The 25,329-nt window shown below is 37.0% G+C and overlaps 1 long non-coding RNA gene across 1 annotated transcript; it reads left to right on the top strand.

The window, feature by feature from the left end:
* Window positions 1-1,929: 1,929 nt before the first annotated feature.
* Window positions 1,930-10,291, top strand: LOC147505696 (uncharacterized). Its single transcript, XR_015220653.1, has 4 exons — window positions 1,930-2,020; window positions 2,111-2,215; window positions 2,308-2,377; window positions 8,494-10,291. It is a non-coding gene; the product is annotated as an uncharacterized LOC147505696 (long non-coding RNA).
* Window positions 10,292-25,329: the final 15,038 nt, after the last annotated feature.

Genomic DNA, 25,329 nt, shown 5'->3' with positions numbered 1-25,329 from the left:
CCATTAGTAAGGTCCATAAACTCTTAAAAATACCCTTGGGTCCAAAACTTACTCCAAAAATATATTGCACTGAACTGCGCGCACAACGGGTTGGAACGGGATATGGTAAGATTAGGGTTTCTGAAATCCAAAAGGAACCTAGGCAAGCTTGTACTCATTTCGAAGGATTTTTCGAGGGGAATTCAAATATGAAATAATCTCATCCAAAGAAAGAGAGGAAAAACGATATTTGGGCTCCAAAGGGTTATAGGGGCATTTTGGTCATTTTAGCTCAAAACTCAGAAAGCAACGAAACTTCAGCCATAGCTAGAACATGATGGGGAGACCCTAAAGACGCTAAAAGAAGATTGATGTAGAAATGAAAACTCTATAAAGCAAATCACCTTATATGATCAAATTTAATTCAAGGCAAAATCATGAATGAATTATGCCTGGGGTGCAAATATGGGGTGTCTACAGTTCCCCCTCTTTGGCAGAGGTTGCTTGCAACTGAATGGCAAAGCCATGGAGACAAACCATTTTTGCCAAGCTCCAGCCAAAAGATCTCATGCAATTTTTTGAAAATTCATTTGAAAAATATTTTTGAAAGAGGGTCTTTCCCTGGATATTTGAAATCCTCAATTTTTTTCAAGTTGCTTGTGAAAGCACAGTTGAAAATGGTTGTTACTCAAGAGAGGATGGTATCGTACCTTACAAATGCGTGTTTTACGTCTTACATTTTTTCAGTACTCAACCAAAGTATCACACCTTCTAATGCGTGTATTTACGTCTTACATTACATCAGTGTGTACTAGGATAATGACACTCAGGCCAAAAAAAGGTGATGGATAAGGATGAACAACTTTTTGAAATCAAGGGACAAATTCTTTGAAATCTGATATTTTTCAAATTCATTTTAGAAAACTGGTGAAATCAAATGGATAGATCAATTCATTCATGATTTTGACTTAGATTAAAAATTCTCATATAATGGTGATAACCAAACACTGACGAAAGGAAAGACTCACCGGGGAGAGCAAGAAAATCCACTGGGGATGGGAGATTCTAAAGAAGATGGACGAAGACACAGACAAACACTGCTGGGGAAGATAAGAGATGTGTTGGAGATAAAAGATGGATGCTGGGGATGATGATATTCAAGTTCAATCAATCAATCAATTACGTTCAAGTACTCGGATTGGAAAAGACTGTCACTATGAGTTCAAGCTGATCCATCCGTGAGGCTGTCAGTAAAAACTGACATTGTTCTCACGAACAATTTTAATGTTGCACAAATGGAATTACCAAAATGATATTAATGATCAAGTGGTTGCCAATAGTGCGATATAAAAACAAATTTTGATGAATATTTTCTCATACTGGAGGGTAAAAACCCCATGATACTAGTATTTATCATTTATTTTTGAAAAGTTTTTTTTTTTTTTTTTTTTTTTTCAACTTAGTCAAACTGTCCAAACCGGTCCAGCTGGTCAAAATCGGGTCAATTGGACCAACCAGGTCAACCTGGGCCAAACTGGTTGAACCAGGCCAAACCGGGTGAACTAAAACAAATCGGGTCAGACACTCGGGCTTATACAAACCCAAAAGAAAACGGGTCAAAAGCGTTTTTTAAAAAAAAAAAGACTAGATTTGGGACTAACTTTTTCGGTTTTTTAAAACTGTTTGATCTTGTATCAAGTTAACTTACTAAAAACAAATAAAGGGACCTAGCCCACCGCCTGTGATATGGTATACGAGACCAAACATCTCATTTAGAAACCAAAGAAGGAATCTCAATAATGAGACAAAAAAGAAACTTCCCAGACTCAAAACAGAAACCAAAACCGCCTCATTCCTTTTTTTTTTTATAAAAAACCACTTACCTTATTCAAAACACGTGAACACGTACTGAGTACTTACCAATAATATATCCTTCTCATGCACCGACTCAAGCTCTATATAAACACTTAGCTCAGGAGGAGAACCCATACCTTTGCGTCCAGCAAGCCGACGCTTGAGGAGTACTGCCGCACCATGCATGGTAAGCCAATCTTTTAACCTGTTTTTTTAACTATCGCAATCACATGCAACTTCACTTGACGTCTAGACATGAATCAAGCTCATGCCGCAGCCTTTATAGATAAGATTGGAAATAAGAACTCATACCTTGCAAACGTCTAGAGGAAGAATAGCAGATCGTGTCGAAGTGCCACACAGTCCACCACGCAATGCTATGGTAACACATTTTTTTTCTTTTCTTTCGAACTAACAGTGACTCTTTGGGGCAACATATAATGGAATCTCACTTACTTTATTCACCAATTGCAGCCTTGCTCTCACTCTTGGAATCTGATGTCTTGGAAACCTGTGGAACTTGGGAGAAACTTCTTTGACCAAGGTTAGACAATTTATTTCTCTATACACATTACAATAGAGTGAAATATACAATATATATGCATGAAAACAATGCAACTATGTTAGCGTGAATAGTTAGAAAGATTGTGGTGTATGCATGCTATGTTAGTAAAACAATGCGTGGTTTAGTTTGGATATGATTGTTTCAGAATTTTCTACGTGCTTGAAATCCTAGATTTTTCATCATAAGCCAATCGAAATAAACCAAGTTTTCGAAAACAAATTTTTTTTTTTAAATTCATTTTGAAAACAATGGAAAACAAAACATTTTTTATCCACATAACAAGAAATACCACAAATGATTGAAAAACAAATGAAGGTGGGGGAATGTGTTACCGACAAGAAGATGAGCATGAGGACGACCATAGGATAGAAGTACGATCAAACTTTGCACCTATGAAGTAGATGATATTATTTTCCCTTTGATTGCTTGACATTCACAACTTACTGAATGACACCCAAAAACTTTCTTCCAAAATAGATAGAGCATAAAACATAGGACCAATCTTCTGGAGATGACTTCCTCATACATCGCAATCACTAGTAGTGAATCCTCCAATGCCTTCCATTTTTTTTTTTTTTTTTTTTTTTTTTTTTTTTTTCAAGTACTTCTCAACTAGGAGATATAGTGGACTTAGAGATCAAGAGCGAACTTTCATAGGACTATAATGTAGGCTTAGGTGATGGGCTCAGAAAGAAGGGATAGAATCAAAAAAATATTTTTGGAGTAGAGCTTGTCATATAAAGGGGTGAGTAATTGGAATAATGGTAGGTTTTCCATTTTGAGATGATGATCTAAGCATTTTGAGGATCCCAAATCTCAAAATGAATGATCATAGTACCCCGATATTTGGGGATTTAGGTTTTCCATTTTGGACCCGCAAATGTTGATTTTATTTTATTTGCAATTCTAAGCATTTTTTGAGTTATATAACAATTTTATTTAATATTTACCATTATATTTTTTTTTTTCATGATATATCAAGAAATATCCACCTTATTTGGGATATTTTGGAATATAACATATTTGCATGTGAAACAATGTGATTGAAGGTCCGATACATATGATCAAATATGGATGTAATGAACTAATGATGCCCTTGGACTATGACAAGTTCTATAAGATTGGGTATGGGTAATCTATGGGTAGGCCAAGGATTTATTAGGCTTTCTAAAAGATATGGGTTTATATTGTGGGAAACAAAAGAATACGCTAAGGCTCAAATGGGCTTCAAACGGGAACATATTATATTAGGTGGGCTTATGAAGCTAAAAACAAAACGATCAAAGATGGCCTGTTCCATCGTCTCTCTAAGATTTCCACTATACTCTTCATCTTAAAATAAACAAAGTTGGGTAAAAAGTAGTATCTCTTTAATTGGTCGGAATTGGTAGGATTTTCCATATAGAATCTTCATAGTGAATGGACATTCACTATTGGGTTTGAACTTTCTGGTTCATAGATTCCACTCTAGTCTGGATCTGCTTGCTCAGCTTTACTTGCAACAATCTGTCTCCATTGGTATCTAAGTCCCAGTAGAAAATCAATGCCCTCCTTCATATCACGGCTTTCAAGAATGTTGGTCATAGATGAACTCCTCTTAGCATTCTGCTCTTTGATGTAGTCAGATTCGAGTCAGCTGACTTCTTTGATAGATAGCTCTCATGTCTTTGATGGATGCAAATGGATGTTGATGATGCAATATGGAGTTTGCCCTCTCCACAGTAGGGTAGCTGATTGGATGATTGGCTAAGTAGCCGTTGATTGATGGAATGCAGAATATTCCCTTTCTTTAGTAGGGTAGTTGATCAAATGATGTTGTGGAGTTTTGCCCTTTCCACGAGGGTAAATGCATAATGCTGAATGCTGATGTTGATGTTGGTGATCTTAGACATTTAAAAAATCTTCTCAAACACAACCGCTAAACTTTCTTCCTCCTCAATTTCTTCTTCTCGGTGAGTTATTCTCTCATCTTCGAACAATGAAAATCATGTACCACCTTAAGACAATAGATTGTCATAGGTATGATCAACACTTCTATGGATTCCTTCAGTAATTTGATCAGGCTTTAACGCTCAGAGGGGATCAATGTTATACCAATCTGTATATAATGTGGTTCATCTGTGGTGCCAAGGTTGATGGTCTTTGTCTCCACAATGACTAGCGTCTGTCAATTCTCAGACTGCTCATGAGAAAGAATGGACTCAGCAGCTTCATTGTCCATTCCTTTTTTATCGTTGGGGGAGGGGATCATAATAATCTGCACAAGTCATTCAATCATCTTGCACTAAAGCAAGTGGGTAAATCATATTCTGTGGGATTTTGAAAACTTTTTTGATTTTTTTTGTATTTTTGTATTTTTTATTATTTTTTTATTATTTTATTTTATTTTATTTTATTTATTTATTTTTTTGTCTTTTGAAATATCTGGATTTTTTTTGGATTTTTGAAATATCTGATTTTTTTGGATTTTTGAAATATCTGATTTTTTTTGGATTTTGGATTTCTTTTTTTTTTTTTTTTTCATAAACGAATAGAACAAACTAATTTAGAGTAAAAAACTTATCTGTGCTAAGCAGCGGACCGGGATCAAATATATGAGATATATTGATCCGGAACCCCTCAACCAGTGTTGCAACTCCATGCATGAGTGATGAATTTCCTGAATGATACGGTATCTCCATGAGCAACATATCAAATTTCTTGATGCTCTGTGATTTATACGCCACACACCACCGAAGTCGACTTTCCATCCTGGGTTTAGTGCATGAATGACATCAAAGACACATGAGTGCCTAGACGTGCCCCTATCTTGAAAGTAGTGGTGATGATTGAATGGCCATTTCATATGACCATGGTTGGTGGTGTTTCCCAACCTCTCTATTGTCAACTCGCTCTGGATTTGATAAGAACTAAATCTTGAAGAGACAAACATAGAGTAGTCCCATTCACCAAATACCAATAAGGTAATTAGAAGAATAACCTGCCAGAATATTGCAATGGCAAATGACTTCAATTTTCTTGAGCTCGGCATCTGATCTTCTAAGTGTGAGGAAGATGTCAAGTCTTTGAGACTAGTAGTAAGACGCTCAAAATGCTTATCATTGGAATCTTGCTTGGCCATTATAAGCTGGTATTCAGAGAAAAGTACTGTGAAAGCATCACTATAGTCATTTTCGTTGTATTCTAGTGAAGTGATCTTGATAGCAGAAATGGAATCTTTTCCTTCATCAAAAATAGGAGGACAAAACATGTCAAAGAGCTCGGTACCATAATCTTCTGCATCATCTATTAGGGAGATGTTTTGAGAATCCTGGTCATCCGGTTCAAACATAGACTTGGTAGACTTCTCAAGTACCACTTCTTGGACCTCTTGGTCTTCTAACAAACTTGGCTCACAAACCTTCAACTGTCGTAAAGAAGATGGTGAAGTATATACCTTATCTTTGGGCTTATCAAACTCCTTATCTAGAACATGCAACAAAGGTGGAGTCGGTAATGGTGTTTTCTTAGTTGGTGATTCAGCAAACAGAGGGGCCACTTTTTCATCCAACGATATAGCCTTGGCATTGGGCCTTGCTTGTGTTTGAACATTGTAATCTTTAATTGCATCTTGAAAATTGAACGGCTTGAAGAGCGACATGGCACTAACCTTGGATGCTTGCTTGAGTAGGGTAATGAATGAGGCCAGATTTTGCTTGACAAGCTCTAATGTGTGAACTTCTCCATTGTAGTATGGTAATGGATTCGTTGCAACATTTGGAGTACCAAGATGTGATGCATCAATTCTCCCTGATTCGATCAAATCTTGTATCGCATGCTTAAGAGCTCCACACTTCTCTGTAGGATGTCTAAGAGACTGATGGAAATCACAATGTTTAGAGGCATCATACCAATATGGTAGTGGATTCGGAGGATGCCTAGGCTGCAATGGTGTAACTAGGCCTTGCTGGATCAAAGCCTTGAGAGTGACCGACAATGGGTACGGTAGCTCTGTGAACTGCCTCTATGGCTTAGGGAACCCTCTATTTTGATATCCTTGTTATCTTGGAGGATATGCAATCTGATTGGAAGAAGGATGAGTTGTCACCTTTTATTGGATTTGTGTATGGGGTTGAGACTGGACTTGTGTGGCTACGACGTGTGTGCCCTTCTCCTTGTTGATAGTAACTGAAGGTGGCTTCTTCTTTTGAGCATCACTTAGACCTGAAGAAATAATCGAAGTCATAGTTCCATTGGCTAAAGCATCTTCAATTTGAGTCCCTACCGAAACCAAAGCCTGAAAAGATGGATGATAGCTGAGACTCAATCGATTTGCATATTCGGAGTTCAAACTTTTTACCACCATTCAAATCTGTTCTGTCTCTGATGGCCTGCCTAGAATCTGAGCTGCTTTGGTCTTCCACCTGATTACATATTCGGTGAATGTCTCAGTTGGACCTTGCTTGAGTGCCTACAATTGTCTTTGACCCATCTGGATGTCTGTATTGTATGAAAAATGGGTCACAAAAGCTATTGCAAGTTGAACCCATGTTCTCATCTTCTGAGCATCTGTGTTCATCCACCAAGTCAGTGTTGCACCCTTTAAACTCCTCTGGAATAATTGGACCAATAGTTCTGGTCCGATCCCCATAGGCTGCAAGTAGCTAGCGTACATTTTCACATGGGATTTAGGACACCCAGTTCCGTCATATCTCTCCATCTTAGGGAATTCGAAACCATGTGGAACCCTGATTTGTGGATATAGACAGAGACTATCCAAGTCAAACTCGTCCGCTTTGATCTTTGTTAGTGCTTCCTCAATCTTTTTCAATCTGTCTACCACTGGGCCTTGGTATTGATCTTGGCTTATAGGATTTTGATTTTGGGTGTTCATGTAGGTGGTAGGTTGTGGTGTCTGTGTGATGTATGGAGGATGGAACATGAATGGTGTAGAGCTCATGGGTTGGAATAAATTTGGGGTGAACATGGGTGTGGATGTATATTGGTTTGGGTTGTAGTATGAATGGTGAACGGTGGGTTGTGCCATGTAGGTAGGGTCGATATAAGAGATGGGTTGGCTTGGAGTCTGAGTTGGTATAGGAAGTTGTATTTGGGTGGATCGATGCATGAAATTCCTAGTAGGCAGCTGAGCTTGTGGAGTAGGTAGGTTAAAACTTGGTGGTGGTAGTGGAGTGGATTGCCCTTGAGACAATTGTCCTTGCCCCATGTTCATGAATTTTGGTAGCATTTCTTGAAATATTCTCTCCATTGCTTGTCTCATTAGTTCTTTTGATCCAGGAGGGGGTGATGTTGGACTCTAACCACCTCCTTGGGGTGGTTGTCCATTGCTAGACAATGATTGTTCACCTTGAGAGATAAGCGGGGAACTAACCATTAGCTGAGACGCTAGTGGAAGAGACCCTTGAGGAGAATTAGTTGGTAGATTCTCCATTTCCATAAGCGAGTTAACGGTTGCACGAGATAACCTTAACCCTGGCTTTCTATTCCAACTGGCTTCCGGATAAGCCTTCTTCTTTCCTATCTTAACTGAAACACCTCAAAAGAAAAAGTAAGTTTGACTCTCTAGGGTGATCCCCAGCAGAGTCGCCAAAAAACCTGTACGCACAAAAATATGTACCTAGGTCTATGCAATTGATTTTAGAGTCGCCACTAACTTTATTAAGGAAAAGTTGAGTAAAACCTATATGAAGGACTAGCCCTCGAAACTAGATGATTATTGGGTTCGGGAGTCAAGGTACGATGTGGGAAGGTGTTAGGCACCCACACTCGCCTGGTAAAAGCCAGCCTTACTTCTATTAAGGTGTAATGTTTTAAGATAGGCGAACGAAGAAAGCTTGAAAATTAATCTACCAAGTTGGATGATCTTCACTAAATTATTTAAAAACTAATAACTATATGCTATAATAAAACTAAAAAAATAACCTAATATGCAATGCTAAATTAAATAAAAGAGAAAAGAAAGATGTCACCTTGTTTTGAATGTTGTCTCATACTTGATTGTAGATTGATTGATTGATGATCTTGATTGATTGTTGATGAATGATGATGATAAACTTGATCTAGAATTGACAACTGTGATTTTTGGATTGAAACAGGTGACTTGAGAAAAAAAAACAACTTTTGGTGAAAAGAAGTTTCTACTCAAGATCGAAAGAGGGAAAAAGAAGGATAAAAACGAAGAACACGAAGAACTTCATTAGAAAAACCTCAAAGTCAAAATTTTACCTTCAACTCCATATTAAACTAAAGAAATTCTACTCTAAAATGATGAACTAGAAAGAAAAAAAATAAGAACACTCAAGAAAAGAAAACTACTAGGCTATTAGCTCTGAATAGCTAGGTCCAGATTATTAACTCCGAATTCCTAGCTCCAGATGTTTTTTTGTGGGTGAATGAGACTCATATTTATAGTTTTTGGGCGTGGATTCAAATATGGTAATGAGTTTGATCCAATGGCTGAGTATTGATGAAGAAAAATACAATGGCTTGATATCTTTTTGGTTGCACCTCCTAAATCTGGCCCTTGATTCAAGAGGTGGGAAAAGGGGTGCGATCTTGGCCCTTGGTTTTTGGATATTTTAGATGGATTAGGGCAAATAATCAAACCCTACACGTCCTTAATGAGCCCATAATCCAGGGTTTCCAAACTTGGCTCCAAAATGGCATATTCTCTAGAATATTCTTGATTTTTGGGATCAAATCAAATCAAACAAATAAGGAAGGTTCTCTAGGTTTTTGGAGGCTTGAAAATGGGCTAGAAAACCTAATGAAAAGTTCCAACTCGAGCTGGATCCACAGCCCACGAGCACAAGTCTAAATCCAACCAAAAAGCCCATTTTGACCATATTTTCAATGCTGCAAATTCCCTTTGACCAGGTCAAAATTAGGTAAACTCTTCTTCACAAAAATTGTTAATTAATACGTTAGTAAGGTCCATGAACTCTTAAAAATACCCTTGGGTCAAAAACTTACTCCAAAAATATATTACACTGAATCGCGTGCACGACGGGTTGGAACGGGATAGGGTAAGATTAGGGTTTCTGAAATCCAAAAGGAACCTAGGCAAGCTTGTACTCATTTCGAAGGATTTTTCAAGGGAATTAAAATATGAAATAATCTCATCCAAAGAAAGAGAGGAAAAAACGATATTTGGGCTCCAAAGGGTTACAGGGGCATTTTGGTTATTTTTAGCTCAAAACTCAGAAAGCAAGGAAACTTCAGCCATAGCTAGAACATGATGGGGAGAGCCTAAAGACGCTAAAAGAAGATGAAATGAAAGAAGATTGATATAGAAATGAAGACTCTAGAAAGCAAATCACCTTATATGATCAAATTTAATTCAAGGCAAAATCATGAATGAATTATGCCGGGGGTGTAAAAATGGGGTGTCTACAGTTTTTTTATCAGGCACCATAACAAAGGCACACATTTGGTGATTTCTTGGCTAAACAATCAGCTAAGTCATCCACTAGTGTGCTTACAACAGCCCAGGTGTCATTTACTGATGGGGGAATTGTCAGGGCACCAATAGCAACCAAAAGGCCAAGGCCACATGGAAAAAAATCAACTCCCATTTAAGCCACCAGGACCAGCATCTCAGCCTTGGGTGCCACCAGGACAAGTGGGGGATGCACCATTCAAAGCAACTATGAAAAGATTGCCTCCTCTTGCTCCCGGCCCCTTGCCAACATCAAGGAAGAAGTTCCAAGTTGTCAGACCCAAGTGATGGGGATGGGGGTTGGTATAGGAGTGTACTTAAGTTTTTTTGTTAGTAACTAATGCTTTGTTAGTACTAAGACACTTGGTTTTTTGTTAGTAGTCATTTGGAGTAAAGGTTAGTGAAGTTGTCACTTGATTGCATTGTTAGTAGACACTTTGTTTTTTGTTAATTTGTTAAAGGGTACTCATGCTAGTGAAGTTGTTACTTATGCAGTTTTTACTTATGAAATTTGATGGTTTTCTTTTGTTTGAGTCTTTAATTTGTTATGATCATGATGAGGTGATATTACAAGTGGTTGTTTCTATTTACAAGATTAATACAAGAAAGGTAAGCAACTTAAAACTAAAAAGTTAATATTAAAGCTACTGCAACATTTACAGGACTCCTGACACAGAAGAAACACTTCAAAGAGTGATCAACACATAACAAGAGCACTGAAGACAGCACTCAACAAAAGACTCAAAACATTTCAACCATTCTTAATAGTGCTTAACACAGACAAGAGCACTCAATAGAACCCATAAAACAACCTACACCAAAACAAACTAGACAAAGACAACATCAGTTCAACATAACAACATCACTTCTTAAGCTTCGGCATGGGCACACCAGCAGCAGGAAGTGCTTGAACCACTTCCTTAAGTTGCTGCCTTTGTTGAGGTTTTGGTGGTGCTGGAACTGGAACTGGATGCCTTGGAGATCTCCTAACAAATCCAAGAGCAGGAGCTAGAGCTGGAATTGGAACTAGAGGTACATTTTTCCCTCGAGTTGATCTCTCAGCTCTACATGCTCATAACCTGGTGGTGGACCATATGATTCTTTAGCTTGTGCATGACTTCCACTTCCTTCTCCACGTTCCTTCTCTATGAAACAAAATTCCCTACAATTATGGCATGAAGTTAACCTCAACTTATCATCCTTCAAAACAACCTCCATGAAAACTCTACTATTCACTCGTGCTTTCAACATAGTAGTGATAGCAGCACAAGATTCATCTATTTTGTCATGATCCACCTCCATCGAGCAAAACTTCACCTTCACCATTTCTACAAGGAATTTAAGAACTACAACACAACTAAAAATGAAATGTGAGATTGCAATGGTCTGAGAGAAGAAACTTTTATAGAGTTGTTTGCTCTTTTTGGAACTTGCTAGAAATGGTTTATAAGAATAGAAAAATTAGTTTCCAATTTTTATCCCACTATCTAGTCAAAAGAATTCATTTTTTCCTAATACCTAACTCCATAACTCCAGACCATTAATGGCAAAAGTACATCGAGTTTGTCATTCATAACTCACAGTTCTAACTCAAAGTTCTAGTTGCTTTTCAGTCAATCAAGACTATAAGTATAACTAGAATAACTACACCCGAATTACACTACTTACTAATTTTTTATTTAGACTTGCACCCCCAATATAAACCTATAATTAGAGAAACACCCCCCAACATTACTATTTTATTTAAACTTGCCCCCTAATACAAACCTGGAACAAGAGAAACACCTCCATTCTAAGATAACCATAATTTCAAAAGTACAATAATGCAAACAACCAGTAACCATTTGATTTTGTTGATCTTCTTCACCTTCAACTCCAATTGACAATTAACCATCTTCAGTAGTTGACGATTTTTTGCTTTTAAAGCTTCAATTCTTGCCTCCAATGCTTCTTCCTTGTTTTGTAAACGATTTGAACACTTATCAACCCAGTTGAAAAATTCACAAGAAGCTTTTGGGTTGGTCTTATCGTAATGTCTACATCCATAGAACAATCGACCAAAATTCTTCTCTATCTTGGAACTTTTAATGCATACTAGATCTCCATGATAACAGGTTATTTGGGATAAACAAGAAGCAAACGACATTTTAAGAGTTAGTAGTGGAGAAGATAATGTAAGATGGAGGAGAATATGAGAGAGAATAGTAAACCCTACTAAAAATTACTGTTGGTTAAAATTTAAGGTATGATTTTTGGTCTTGCAATCGTAAGCGCTGATTAGAGTGAATAAGATGCTAACATGTGTGCTCTTTTTTTTTAAAAAAAACTTGGTCTTCTGAAGTCAAGGGGACATTTAGGTATTTTTATACATAAAAGGGTAGTTGGGACATTTCACCACAAGATAACGGAGAATTTTTTTGGATTAATTATGTGAGTTTGGGGGGGCAAGATTTCCCTGAATTTGGGGAGTCTAATTTTGTTTTCGAATAGGAGTACAAATCTATAAAAACCCTTTTATTATTGCTAATGGAGAAGAAAGTTGAGAGAAACACTGATATCATTCGTGAAATTAATGCCACAAAGTGTAATATATTTACTGTGCAGTTAAATCAGAAATCGGACGCTACTTAGTCGAAAAGCGAGTAGCGAGTAGGTCTACTCGGTCGGGGATTAATTATGATTACTCGGGCGATTTTTTCTAAACACTATATTTCTATACATATACCTGTTAAATTACTTAAATATAATTAACAAGTAAAAGCATTGATATACCAACATAATAAAACCAACAAACGACTATGTGGCCTAATGGATAAGGCACTGGTCTATAAAACCAGAGATTATGGGTTCGATTCCCAGCAGAGTTGTTCCATACTCTATTTACTTGGTTTACAAAGCAAAAGAAAAAACACAACAATAATGGAGAGCTAATTAAGAACTCAAAAGTGTATACTGCATATCATAATTGATGAAGCCAAATAGCAATATATGCTAATATCACAGTCAAAAAAAAAAACTTTAAAGTTTAGCGAAGTTAAGCATTTAAGCTATTCTCCATAGTACTAATACTCTAATAGTTTAGACAAAAAGACCACAAGTCAACAAACACTTAAAATGCTAAATTGCCAACAAAGCTTCCATGACTAATGACTACTGATCATCTCCAGCTTCAATATCTATATCAATATCGTCAACATCACTTTCATTAACATCGTCATCTCGACTTCCTTCACCATGCTCTCCAGCTCCTGTACGACCCTCCAAGTCCACCTCATCATCTTTGTCAGCTTCATCGAATTGTCACCGAGTTTCTAGTTCTATTCCTTGTACTTGGCCCCACATCAATATTAGCTCCCCTCATTGCTCGAACTTGCTCCCAAGTGAGGTCATCACCATCCATCACGAATTCTTAAAGTTGCATCTCACTTGGTATGACTCAATCATCAACTTCTTTCAAAAGAATAGGATCACTATCACTGTCGGCCAACCTTTCTTTGAATCGCTTCTCTAGCATTCGATTGTATTGAATGTAGACAAGATCATTCAATTTTGATTGAAGAAGGCAATTCCTCTTCTTTGAATGTAACTGAAATTGAAATGAGAGAACAAAAAAAAGAAAACATATTAAAATAATTACATAGAGTTGTAGAGATAACCATTACATGACTAATGTAGTTTTTGACTCTATTAGTTAATGTATGGTACTTACATTATCAGAGGCACTCCAGTTACGTTCACATGGTGATGCACTACATGTTTGTGATAAAACTTTAACCGTAAATTTTGCGAGGCTAAGTGCATCACTTCCAAATTGCAACCACCATTCATCTATATTTAACACGTTATGATGATGTTAAAGTTAGTAATTGAAAAGATACAATACAAATACTACTAAATTAAATTATTATATCAAATGAAAGCTTAAGGGGTTGCATAGTCTCTCTTCAACTTATGGCGGCCTTTATTCCAAATGTCCCCTCTGCATCTCTATAAAGTTTCAATTGATCCATTGCTTTCTCCGACTCAGACTCAGGTATAAGCACCGCCATAGCTTTAAAAAGACTTGCCTTAACTACACTGTTTGTCTCCATCACAACTTTAGTTTCCTTGAAATAGATTGACGGATTTAGATAAAACCAGGCTTCATACCAAAATGTTTGGAGCCAGTACTTAATATATACCTCAAGGCTCAAGTAGAAATAATGACATCCATGTTTGCTAATTTTTAAAAAAAAAACATAGAAGTTGTAACTTGCATGCAATGGACGATGGAGTTGATATTCCCACCTCTTGTCAATATAATAGTCTTCACCTTCGTCCATGCCTTTGTGTCCGATCCCAAGTTCTTTTCAATTTGCTCCTCAGCTATAACACCCCGTGTTTTATTTCGTTTATTTTCCTAATAATAATAATAATGTATAATAGAAAAAAATAAAAATAGGATAAGTGTTAGTGGAAATAGGAGACGTGGGTTTATGGGATAAACCTTCTTCCCTATTTCGGGGGGGTTTTGTTTTTAACAGAAAGAAAACAGAATAGAGTTTTCTCACGAGAGTTTCTGGGGGAAAAAACACTGACACTTGTTTTAGCATTAGAGAAAAACGGGGATTTTTCGAGAAAGAAGAAAAGGAACTTTTTTTTCTTGTAGTCTTATTGATAATCGGAGATTGCAGGTGAGTGGATATTTCCGCGTTTTATTTTTGTTTACCATCGATTTTGTGATACGAGATACTGTTCACATGATGTTTTTTTTTTGCCAATACGATATCTTTGTATAGTGTAAACCCCTTTAATATTGTAGTAATCGATTTATAACGAATGTCATGTAAAAACTCATTAATGGTGTCTTCATTAAAGTCTCTATTAGATACCATTACCATTGTTAAGTACTTCTGATAAATCCATTCGACAAGTTGAGAGTTTAAAACTACCCGAAGTGCGGATAATGGTTGGTTGATGGCGCCGCCATCGGCACCAAAAGCCCCCAAACCGTACTTCTGTTTTGTGTTTGAAGTATATACTTTTTTGATTTGTGGTGATGTTGGAACTGTGAGTGTTCTAATTGGTGTGAGATGGGTGATGGTGGACTGGAGATTGGGTGTTGTGAGAGCTTTGAAGGTTGGTCATGGTGTTAATGGCGGCAGAGCGGCCCAACCATGAGCGAAATCCTATTGCATTGTTTGAACTATTTTGGTTATTATTGGTTGGTTATTGATTTGTTATGGGTGGTTGGAGGTAGTTAGGTGTGTGTGAGTATTGAAAATGGCTTTGAAGCTTTAAAAAAAGGGTTGTAATCGTCGACCTCGATTTTGTCGATTATAACAAAATCGCATTTTTGAGGTATCGGTGGATTGGGCTTTTAGTGATGATCAAAACCATTTGGTTTTTTTGTCATGGTGGCGGTGGTGGCTGTTGTGGTGGTGGTGGTGGTTTTGGAGAAGGAAGGAGTGAAGGAGATGAGCATTTAGCAAAAACGATTTTGGGCTTGGGCCAAAATCGTGGGCTTATATCTTTCTTTTTTTTTGTTTTTTTTTAAATTTGACTTTTAAGTTAGACTTTGGGCTTTTGGGTTAGAGGAGTTTGGGGTTGGTTGACTGTTGTTGACCCTTGGCAGGTTGACTTTGACTTTGACCAGAGTTGACTTTTGACTATGGTTGACTTTGACTAGTTGACCCAATTTGACCTTTTAACTCGGATTATGATTTGGGTTATTAAGATAGGTCTAGGGCTATTAGCATACTTGACTTTAGGCTAAGACCTCTATATATACGTGTGTTTGGGTATTAACTACTATGTGATTTTGCAGTATTTTATGACCTTGATGCTATAACACTTAGACATCCATAACACTAATAACGCGTAAACCAAAATTAATTTAATCAAGATACTCATTCGTTATCTGAAATAATATATAAAATAAATTTCAATAATGCGTAAACAAAATGTACCAATACCCTTTTAGAACTCTCTAGCCTCAAGTTTTGGAAATTGAGTTTTATAATTGATGTCATATGTTAGGTGGGCATTTATTGAATGTGCCATAAATGGCGGATTAAGCGTTATATAGGGGTATTCATTGAATGTGCCATGAATGACCATTGATTGTTTGGACTGCCTAGAGAGGAACTAAGGTATTAAGCCTTTCTGGGGTTAGTTGTATTCTTTGATTATGCGAGTGTTTGGGTTACTTTTGAATACATAGGATATCTACATATGTTATATGCAAGCTCTAACTTTCTTTTGCGGGGAGGGTAGGACTTAATAACATTTTGTGCGGGGACGGTCCTACCCTTATCTGACAATGGATATCGAGACGTTTTAATTCGGTATTTAGATATTAAAGCGAGGTATTAGAATGAGTTAAGATAATATAAGTTTTGCTTGGGAAGAACTATGCCGGTTGAGATGGCGGAACTACTGTCTTCCAAGTGAGAATGATTAGGTTATGATAGATTTAAAGTGTTAGTTGGATAAGTAAAGTTTGAAATGTTTATATGTATTTATTTATACTCATACCAGCAAATTCAATTTGTTGACCCATGTTTGTTTTGTTTTGGCGTGGGTGTGTTCTTAGGAACATAGGTGGAAAGCGATGGAACTGGCGTGTGATTTGGATTCTTGCAAGGAGCAGTCCAGGAAGTTTATTCTATTAGGTCTGTTTTTTGGAAGTATGTAATAACGTAGTTTCCTTTTCATATGGAATGAGAATACGATGTTGAGGACCTGTTATTCTTAGAATGTTATATTGATGGTTTTTGGATGGAAGATAGACTTTCATAAAGTAATAAAGAGAATTTTGGAGATTTTTGTTGTTAAGTTGATCCTGTTGTGATGTGGGTTTTAGGTTTTGACATGTGTTGTATCCACCCCGTCATAGCCTGGGTTTTTAGACAATTGGATATAGTGATGTTTGAGATATTTATATTTCAAATATTCATTATTTTAATTGTTTAGAAAATCGGGCTGTGACATTTTGGTATCGGAGCTTAGGTTAGCCTAGATTGGGAAGGTCTAGGTGATCCTCGGAATGTGGTGATTGGGTGTGTTTGAGTTTAAGATGTTTGGAGTACTAATAGAAGTCCGTTTTGTTTAAGGTGATGGCTGGAGAGGACAATGACGTTACTGGTACTGGAAGTAATACCATATCTGCTGATTTGGGAGCAATATTAACTCAGTTGGTACAAACTATTCAGAGGGGTCAACATGCTAATCTAGGAGATTCTTTTGCTAGGAGAAACAAGGATTTTGCTACTTTAGGAGGCAAGAAGTTCAAGGGAGAGAAAGGGGCCATTGAGGCTGAGAAATGGGTTACAATGTGTGAGTCTGTGTTTGCTAAGATGCAACTCACTGAGGTGCAGAAGCAGGAGTTGGCTTCTCACCAGTTGGAACTTTATTTTGGTGGAGGTCTATCAAGGATAATGTGGATGTGGGAACTATGACTTGGGAGGATTTCCAGGTAAGATTTGAGGGAAGGTTTGTTCCTAATGCTGTTAAGGAACAATTAACTGAGGAATTCTTTAATCTAACCCAAGGAGGGAAAACTGTTATGGAGTACGTGACTAAGTTCAATGAACTATCGAGGTATGCTCCTTATCTAGTGGATACCCAAGTAAAGAAGAACCAGAAGTTCATCCGTGGACTAGAGCCATATCTATCGAGTTATTTGATACCCTTTGATTCAGAAACTTTCGATCGTGTGTTAGATTTGGCATTAAGATATGAACAATTGGATAATAAACCCAAAGATGATAAGATTAAAGAGAATGCCCCAAAACAAGCCAGCTTACACCTTATTTCTAGTCACCACGTCAAGCGGGGAGAAAAAGTCGGCATCACCCATATAATAGGCAAACCAATAAGCATGTGAATAAGGACGCGAGTGCTTCGCTAAAGAGATTTGATGGTAATTGTTTGAACTGCGGGGAAGTTAGACATACTATTCGAAGATGTTCTAAACCAAATGAACTAGTAGGCAAGTGTTATAAATGTGGACAGTTGGGACATTATGCTAAGAACTGCACTGGTTAATGTTAGGTATGTTTGAATTTGTTGTTTACTAGTTCCTTTATTGGTTCTTAGCATGTAAGAATTTATCGTATGATTATGAAAATAAAATCTTTGGTTGTTTTAACGGTTAGCTCTTATGAAATTTATAATCGAAATTGTTCAAAGCATGTTATAGTGTTGTTTTCCTAACAGAGTTTTCTATTTTTAAGTAAGTATTGGTCAAAGAAGAAATTGTTATTTTAAAATTTCATATTTGAGTAATTTGGAATTTACCCAAGGAATAAGGAAAACCCTTTTGATAAAGGTTGGATCTGAAGTTTTTTTTATATATTGTCCAAGTTATGTATATCGTTGGTGTGTGATCCAATATACATAACATCTAAGTAAGAAATTTGGAGTTTGATCCAGTGTATCTGTTGTACACCGTGGAGTGTGATCCAGTGTGCATACCACACATTGTTGGTGTTTGATCCTATGTGATGGTAGAGTTAGTATGCATCGTTGGTGTGTGAACCGGTGTATACTTGCATATCGTTGGTGTGTGAGCAGGTGTGCATGCATCACATTGTAGGTGTTTGATCCTATGTGATAGTGGACATAGTATAAGTCGTTGATGATATGAATTTGTTGAACTGAGAAAGAATGATTTTAATTAAGTGTTGGCAATTAAAGAGACTAATTATGTTTATTTCTTTTGAGTTGTGTATGCTAGTATATACACGTATTTTTGTGTTCAATACGTATATAGACACACTTTCAAAGTATGTGATTTGAATATTAGTATGTCCATCTATATGATATTGTATATGGGTATTCCTTTTAAGGTGTGTATACTTGCGTATACACATATGTCTCATTTTTATTGTTTGACGTACTGTTGTTTGGTTAATCTACACTCTACCTTGAATCTCGAGACGAGATCCTTTTAAGGTGTGTATATTATAATACCCCGTGTTTTATTTCGTTTATTTTCCTAATAATAATAATAATGTATAATAAAAAAAAAAAAAAAAAAAAAATAGGATAAGTGTTAGTGGAAATAGGAGACGTGGGTTTATGGGATAAACCTTCTTCCCTATTCGGGGGTTTTGTTTTTAACGTAAAGAAAACAGAATAGAGTTTTCTCACGAGAGTTTCGGGGAAAAACAATTGACGATTTTTTAGATTTAAAAGCGGGGATTTTTCGAAAGAAGAAAAGGAAGTTTTTCTTGTAGCTGGCCGATAATCCTAGATTGGTGAGTGGATATTTCACGTTTTTATTTTGTTTACCATCGATTTTGTGAAAACTGAGATATCTGTTCACATGATTTTTTTTGCCAATATCGATATCTTGTATAGTGTAAACCCCTTTAAGCGATTTATACGAATGATATGTCGCAAAGAATGTAAAAAAACTCGTTAATGGTGTCGTCTCTATTAGATACCATTACCATTGTTAAATACTAATGATAAATCCATTTCGACAAGTTGAGAGTTTAAAACGTCGAAGTCCGACAACGGGTGTGGTGGTTGATGGCCGCCATCGCCACTCAAAGCCCCAAACCGTACTTCTGTTTTGTGTTTGAAGTATATTCTTTTTGATTTGTGGTGATGTTGGAACTGTGAGTGTTCTAATTGGTGTGAGATGGGTGATGGTGGGTGGAGATTGGGTGTCAGTGGAGAGCTTTGAAGGTTGGTCATGGTACATTAATGGCGACCGGAGAATCATGTGACCATGAGCGAAATCCTATTGCATTGTTTGAACTATTTTGGTTATTATTGGTTGGTTATTGATTGGTTATGGGTGGTTGGAGGTAGTTAGGTGTGTGTGATAAGTTGAAGCTTTAAAAAGGGTTGTAATGGCCTTCGACCTCGATTTTGTCGTAAGATAACAAAATCGCGTTTTGGTGGTATCGGTGGATTGGGCTTTTTAGTGAGGATCAAAACCGCTTAGGTTTTTTTTTGTCATGGTGGCGGTGGTGGCCGTTGTGGTGGTCGGTGGTGGTCGGAGAAGGAAGGAGTGAAGGAGATGAACGGTAGAAAAAAAGCGATTTTGGGCTTGGGGCCAAAATCGTGGGCTTATATCTTTCTTTTTTGTTTTTTTAAAATTTGACTTTTAAGTTAGACTTTGGGCTTTTGGGTTAGAGGAGTTTGGGGTTGGTTGACTATTTGTTGACCCTTGGCGGGTTGACTTTGACTTTGACCGAGTTGACTTTTGGACTATGGTTGACTTTGACCCGATTGACCCAATTTGACCTTTTAACTTCGGATTATGATTTGGGTTATTAAGATAGGTTTAGGGCTATTAGCATACTTGACTTTAGGCTAAGACCTCTATATATATCGTGTGTTTGGGTATTAACTACTATGTGATTTTGCGAATATTTTATGATACATGCAATGCTATGACACTTAGACATCCATAAAACTAATAACGCGTAAACCAAAATTAATTTAATCAAGATACTCATTCGTTCTCTGAAATGATATATAAAATAAATTTCAATAATGCGTAAACAAAATGTACCGCACCCTTTTAGAACTCTCTACGCCTCAAGTTTTGGAAATTGAGTTTTATGACTGTTGATGTCATATGTTAGGTGGGCATTTATTGAATGTGCCATAAATGGCCCGATTAAGCGTTATATAGGGGTATTCATTGAATGTGCCATGAATGACCAGATTGTTTGGACTGCCCTAGAGAGGAACTAAGGTATTCGCCTTGCGGGTTAGTTGTATTCTTTGATTATGCGAGTGTTTGGGTTACTTTTGAATACATAGGATATCTACATATGTTATATGCAAGTTCTAACTTTCTTTTGCAGGAGGGTAGGACTTAATAACATTTTGTGCAGGGACGCGGTCCTACCCTTATACAGCAGTGGATATCGGTACGTTTTAAATTCCGGTATTTAGATATTAAAACGAGGTATTAGAATGAGTTAAGATAATATAAGTTTTGCTTGGGAAGAACTATGCCGGTTGAGATGACGGAACTACCTGTCTTCCAAGCTGAGAATGATTAGGTTATGATAGATTTAAAGTGTTAGTTGGATAAGTAAAGTTTGAAATGTTTATATGTATTTAGTCTACTCATACCAGCAAATTCAATTTGCTGACCCATGTTTGCTTTGTTTTGGCAACGTGGGTGTGTTCTTGGGAACATAGGTGGAAGGCGATGGAGTTTGGCGTGTGATTTGGATTCTTGCAAATTGGAGCAAATCCGTAAGGAGTTTATTCTATTAGGTCTAAAATTTTTTTGGAAGTATGTAATAACGTAGTTTCCTTTTCATATGGAATGAGAATACGATGTTGAGGACCTGTTATTCTTAGAATGTTATATTTATGGTTTTTGGATGGAAGATAGACTTTGATAAAGTAATAAAGAGAATTTTGGAGATTTTTGTTGTTAAGTTGATCCTGTTGTGATGTCAGTTTTAGGTTTTGACATGTGTTGTATCCACCCCGTCATAGCCTGGGTTTTTAGACAATTGGATATAGTGATGTTTGAGATATTTATATTTCAAATATTCATTATTTTAATTGTTTAGAAAATCGGGCTGTGACATCAGCCCTCCTCATAGCCTCATATATATAGCCCATACACGGCTTCTCTTCTCTATCCACCATTCTCAAAACATCCACTAATGGAGCCATCACTTGACAAGAGAAATAAACATTATTCCAGAAAGACTCCTTTGCAACTATTCTCTCAACTCTCTTTCCATCGAGTTTTTTTGCAAAATTACTCTTTCTCCAATATTCATAAACAAACAACACCTGCACGTGATGTCTATTCTCCCACATGCGGCTCCGCAATGTGTAAAACTGAGTAACAAACCTAGTTACACAAGATCTATGTAACTCTCTGCCTATGGTCAACTTCCATAACCAAGCTAACACTCTCCCACGGTTATAGAGATAAACCACCACTACTTTTGCTTCAGCTAATATAGACTTTATTTTAGGCAATGTGGTCTTCTCTCCACTCCCAAAATCATGAAGCATCAAATTAATACAATGCGATGCACAAGCAGTCCAGAACATTGAACCATGCTCTTCTTCCAACATTGTTCCCGCCAATTTATAATTGGATCTGTTGTCGGTCACAAACTATTGAAAATAGAAATGCATTAGTAAGTTGATAAACGAATTAGTAACTTGTATTTATTCTTTTGTACAAACAAATCATAAATATCCAAGTATCTTACTGAAACAATATTCTTAACCCCTACATCGACAATTACTTCATTAATCATTTCTACAATGTAGATTGCTTCCTTGACATGTTCCGATGCATCAATTGACTTCAAGAAAACTATGCCTTTTGGACAACTAACCATAAAATTTATCAAATATCTACCTTTTCCATCGATCCAAAAGTCAGACATAATCGAACATCCATATAGCTCCCAACGTGGTCTAAAAGTATTAACAAATTCTTTTATCTTGTCATACACCTCCTTTAGTAAAGTCACCGGCATGTTATGATAACTAGGAGGGGGCATAGCTGTAAGGAAATACTAATAATAATAAGTACAATATTTTAACAACCAACTACTTCAAAAAGAAAATAACTAAATAACCAGAAATTCTAAATATGCTAGCTTGTCTGTAATATGAATTATTTCTGTAAAGCTTGGTGGGCGTACTGCATTGAAAGCTAATCCCACTTGGTATGCCCACTTTGCTATCTTGTTCCATGTTATTTTTTTTCAAAACTTGCTTGTGAGGGTTGTTTTTATCCAAAGTGATTTGCTTCCTTTTATCGGTTAGCAATAATCGATCAAGAAAACCTCTAACATTGTCGACGACTTTTCTTTTCTTAGCACCACCAATGGAAATACCTTGGCTTGTATTACCACCACCATTAAAAATTTCTTGTTCTTCGACTTCATCAACATCTTCATTTTGTCTTTCAAGAATACCTTGAATTCTAGCTTCTTATCTTTTACTTGCAGCAAGATTGCATTGATTTTCTTTTGAATCTCTATGGTCACATTCGGACAGGACGTCACATTCTATTTCTTATGAACTAGATGCTCCTTCAACTGATTTATCCCTCCAGACATCCTTTTATTACACAACAAACACCAAACAAAATTTCTATTATTTGGGTCTCTACACTCACCCCATTCCCATGATATATCATCTGACTTCCTCTTCATTGAGGTTGTTGTTGTTGTAGCATTAGCACTACTCCCAATAGATGGTTCATTCGAAGCTCTCGAAGGTATCTCTGTAAAAAAAAATCAATCGGTAAACAACTAAACACTAAAGAGTGAGGAGAAGAAATAAGGAGAAGAAGTGAGAGAACAGAAGGAGGAGGAGGAGAAGTGAAGAAAAGAACTGAAGAAGTAAGGAGAACTGAGAGAACTTAAGAATAGAAGGAGGAAGAGGAGAAGTGGGAGAAGAAGAAAAAAAAATGGAGAGAAGAAGAGCTAGCGTACCTGGAAGTCCTGGAGTGGAGAAGACGAACTGAACTTTTGCTAAAGAAGAGCGTACGAACCTTTTTTGTTAGATGTTTCAGTGTTTCGTGAGCCCTAAATTTGCTTTGGAACTTTTTGTTAATTGTTTCGCGGGCCAAAAAAAAGGCCCGATTTCACACTAATAACTCGCCCGGGCCCGAGTATTTATTAATTGAAATATCGGCCGATTTCTCAATGATTTTTCATTCCTAATCACTCATGGGGAGTAATGTGTTGAACTGGTCGGCTAGGTACCGAGTAAGGAGTACTCGGTGATTTTATAGCACAATATATTTGATACACCAAAAGATGTTTTAGCAACAGAAGCTCACTTACAGGTATAGTACCTGGTTTGAGGATTCATGCACTTGTTTACTATTGGTTCCCCATCAAAGGACCCATGAAGGTTCTAGAAGAATGCCATTGTGCGTAGTCACAAACTCACAATTGCATGTGATAATATTAGCTCGGATAAGCTGGCAGTCACAAACTCACAATTGCATGTGATTTAAACTCTTGTAGTATAACAAATATCATGAACCAAAAGAATATGTATATCAGCTATATGCTACTGAACAAAGAAGCAACTAAAACACCATTTACTGGAGAATATTAATGGAGAAAATCCAGCTCCATTTACTCAGTGCAGTAACAAACAAGATCGCATTCAACCAAGGTGCTCCTATGAATCAAAAAACTTACAATCGACATTACAATACTCTATTTAATAAATGAGATGCTCTGTTGTATTAGAATATATCTATATATTTAGTTTCTAAGTTCATGTGTATTTCCTTTTGTATAGTTTCCAATTACTAGATTCTTGGAATTGTTGGATGCGAATAAAGAAAACAATGAAGAGGTAAGGACAGCAGTAACAAGGAACAACCAAGGCGCGGATTAAGATGTCCTTAAGGAAAGATTTTGCCCCTTCTAGTGGTGTAGAAAGACAGCAATGGCATCTTCCTCATAGGATACAATGGTTTAACAGACTGACTTGCACTCGAATAGGCTGCTCTCTAGAACTGCAGTATAACTCTCTCTGGCGGTATAGGAAGAAGAGAAGAAAAAGTTGGGGTTGCGAGTTCTGTTTCTCCAGATGGGTTTCACGAGTTCTGTAGAAGTGTTTCGCCGGATATTAATCTACCCTCTATGGACGCACAGTCCTGATTATATAAAGGCAAAGTCGGTCACAGCAGTCGGTTTCCAAAACTGATAAAGAAGAGAAACCAACTATGAATAGAACATCGAAACTTGTTGTTGAAGCAAAAACAAGTTTAGGCAATTGGCCAAGCCACTACCCACTACCTAGATACACACAGTAAGCCCAAGCCCAAGCCCGAACCCGACACGACGTGACTCGGCTCGGTGCGGTGAAGGCGGGCGCGTGTGTGGCTTTGGGTGAGTCATCCCTCCTAACACAAAAGTCTTTGTACCCTAAAGGCATGCCCTTATGGTAGAGGAAGTTCTCATATACTTAGCTTGCTAGTGGTGGATAACCAATGTGGGACTATCTTCTATGCACTAAAGTGGAGAGAACATCCTTTGTTCATCTCCTCCACTTTGCATACACTTTGTCATTTGAAATACAAAAGATTCCCAATTGGTTATCAGATTTTACTACTAAAAATCTATATGCAACACTATTATGAGCATAACCAATGAACATACAATCAACAGTTCTAGGTCCCAATTTTCTCTTTTTAGGTTTGTTCACTAGAACCTTTGCAAGACACCCCCACATTTTGAAGTATTTCATGTTAGGTACATGACCTTTCCATAATTCATATGGTGTCTTATTCCCTATTTTCTTGTTGGGTATCCTATTATGTATATGGCAAGCAGAAAGGATAGCATAGCATTCATCATCTCTTTTAGTATTATGTTTTTCCGTTCTGCTACATACTCCATTAGACTCAGGAGAGTATGGTGGAGTAGTTTCATGAATAATGTCATTCTTGTCACAAAAGTTCTAGAAGGGGTTAGACTCATATTCTCCACCCCTGTCAGACCGAAGTCTTTTAATCTTACAGTTAAGT

Source organism: Coptis chinensis, chromosome 4, assembly GCF_015680905.1.
Source record: "Coptis chinensis isolate HL-2020 chromosome 4, ASM1568090v1, whole genome shotgun sequence".
Classification (NCBI taxonomy): Eukaryota; Viridiplantae; Streptophyta; class Magnoliopsida; order Ranunculales; family Ranunculaceae; genus Coptis; species Coptis chinensis.
Note: the sequence above shows the minus strand (reverse complement) of the source record. Positions and strands in the feature narration are given on the sequence as shown.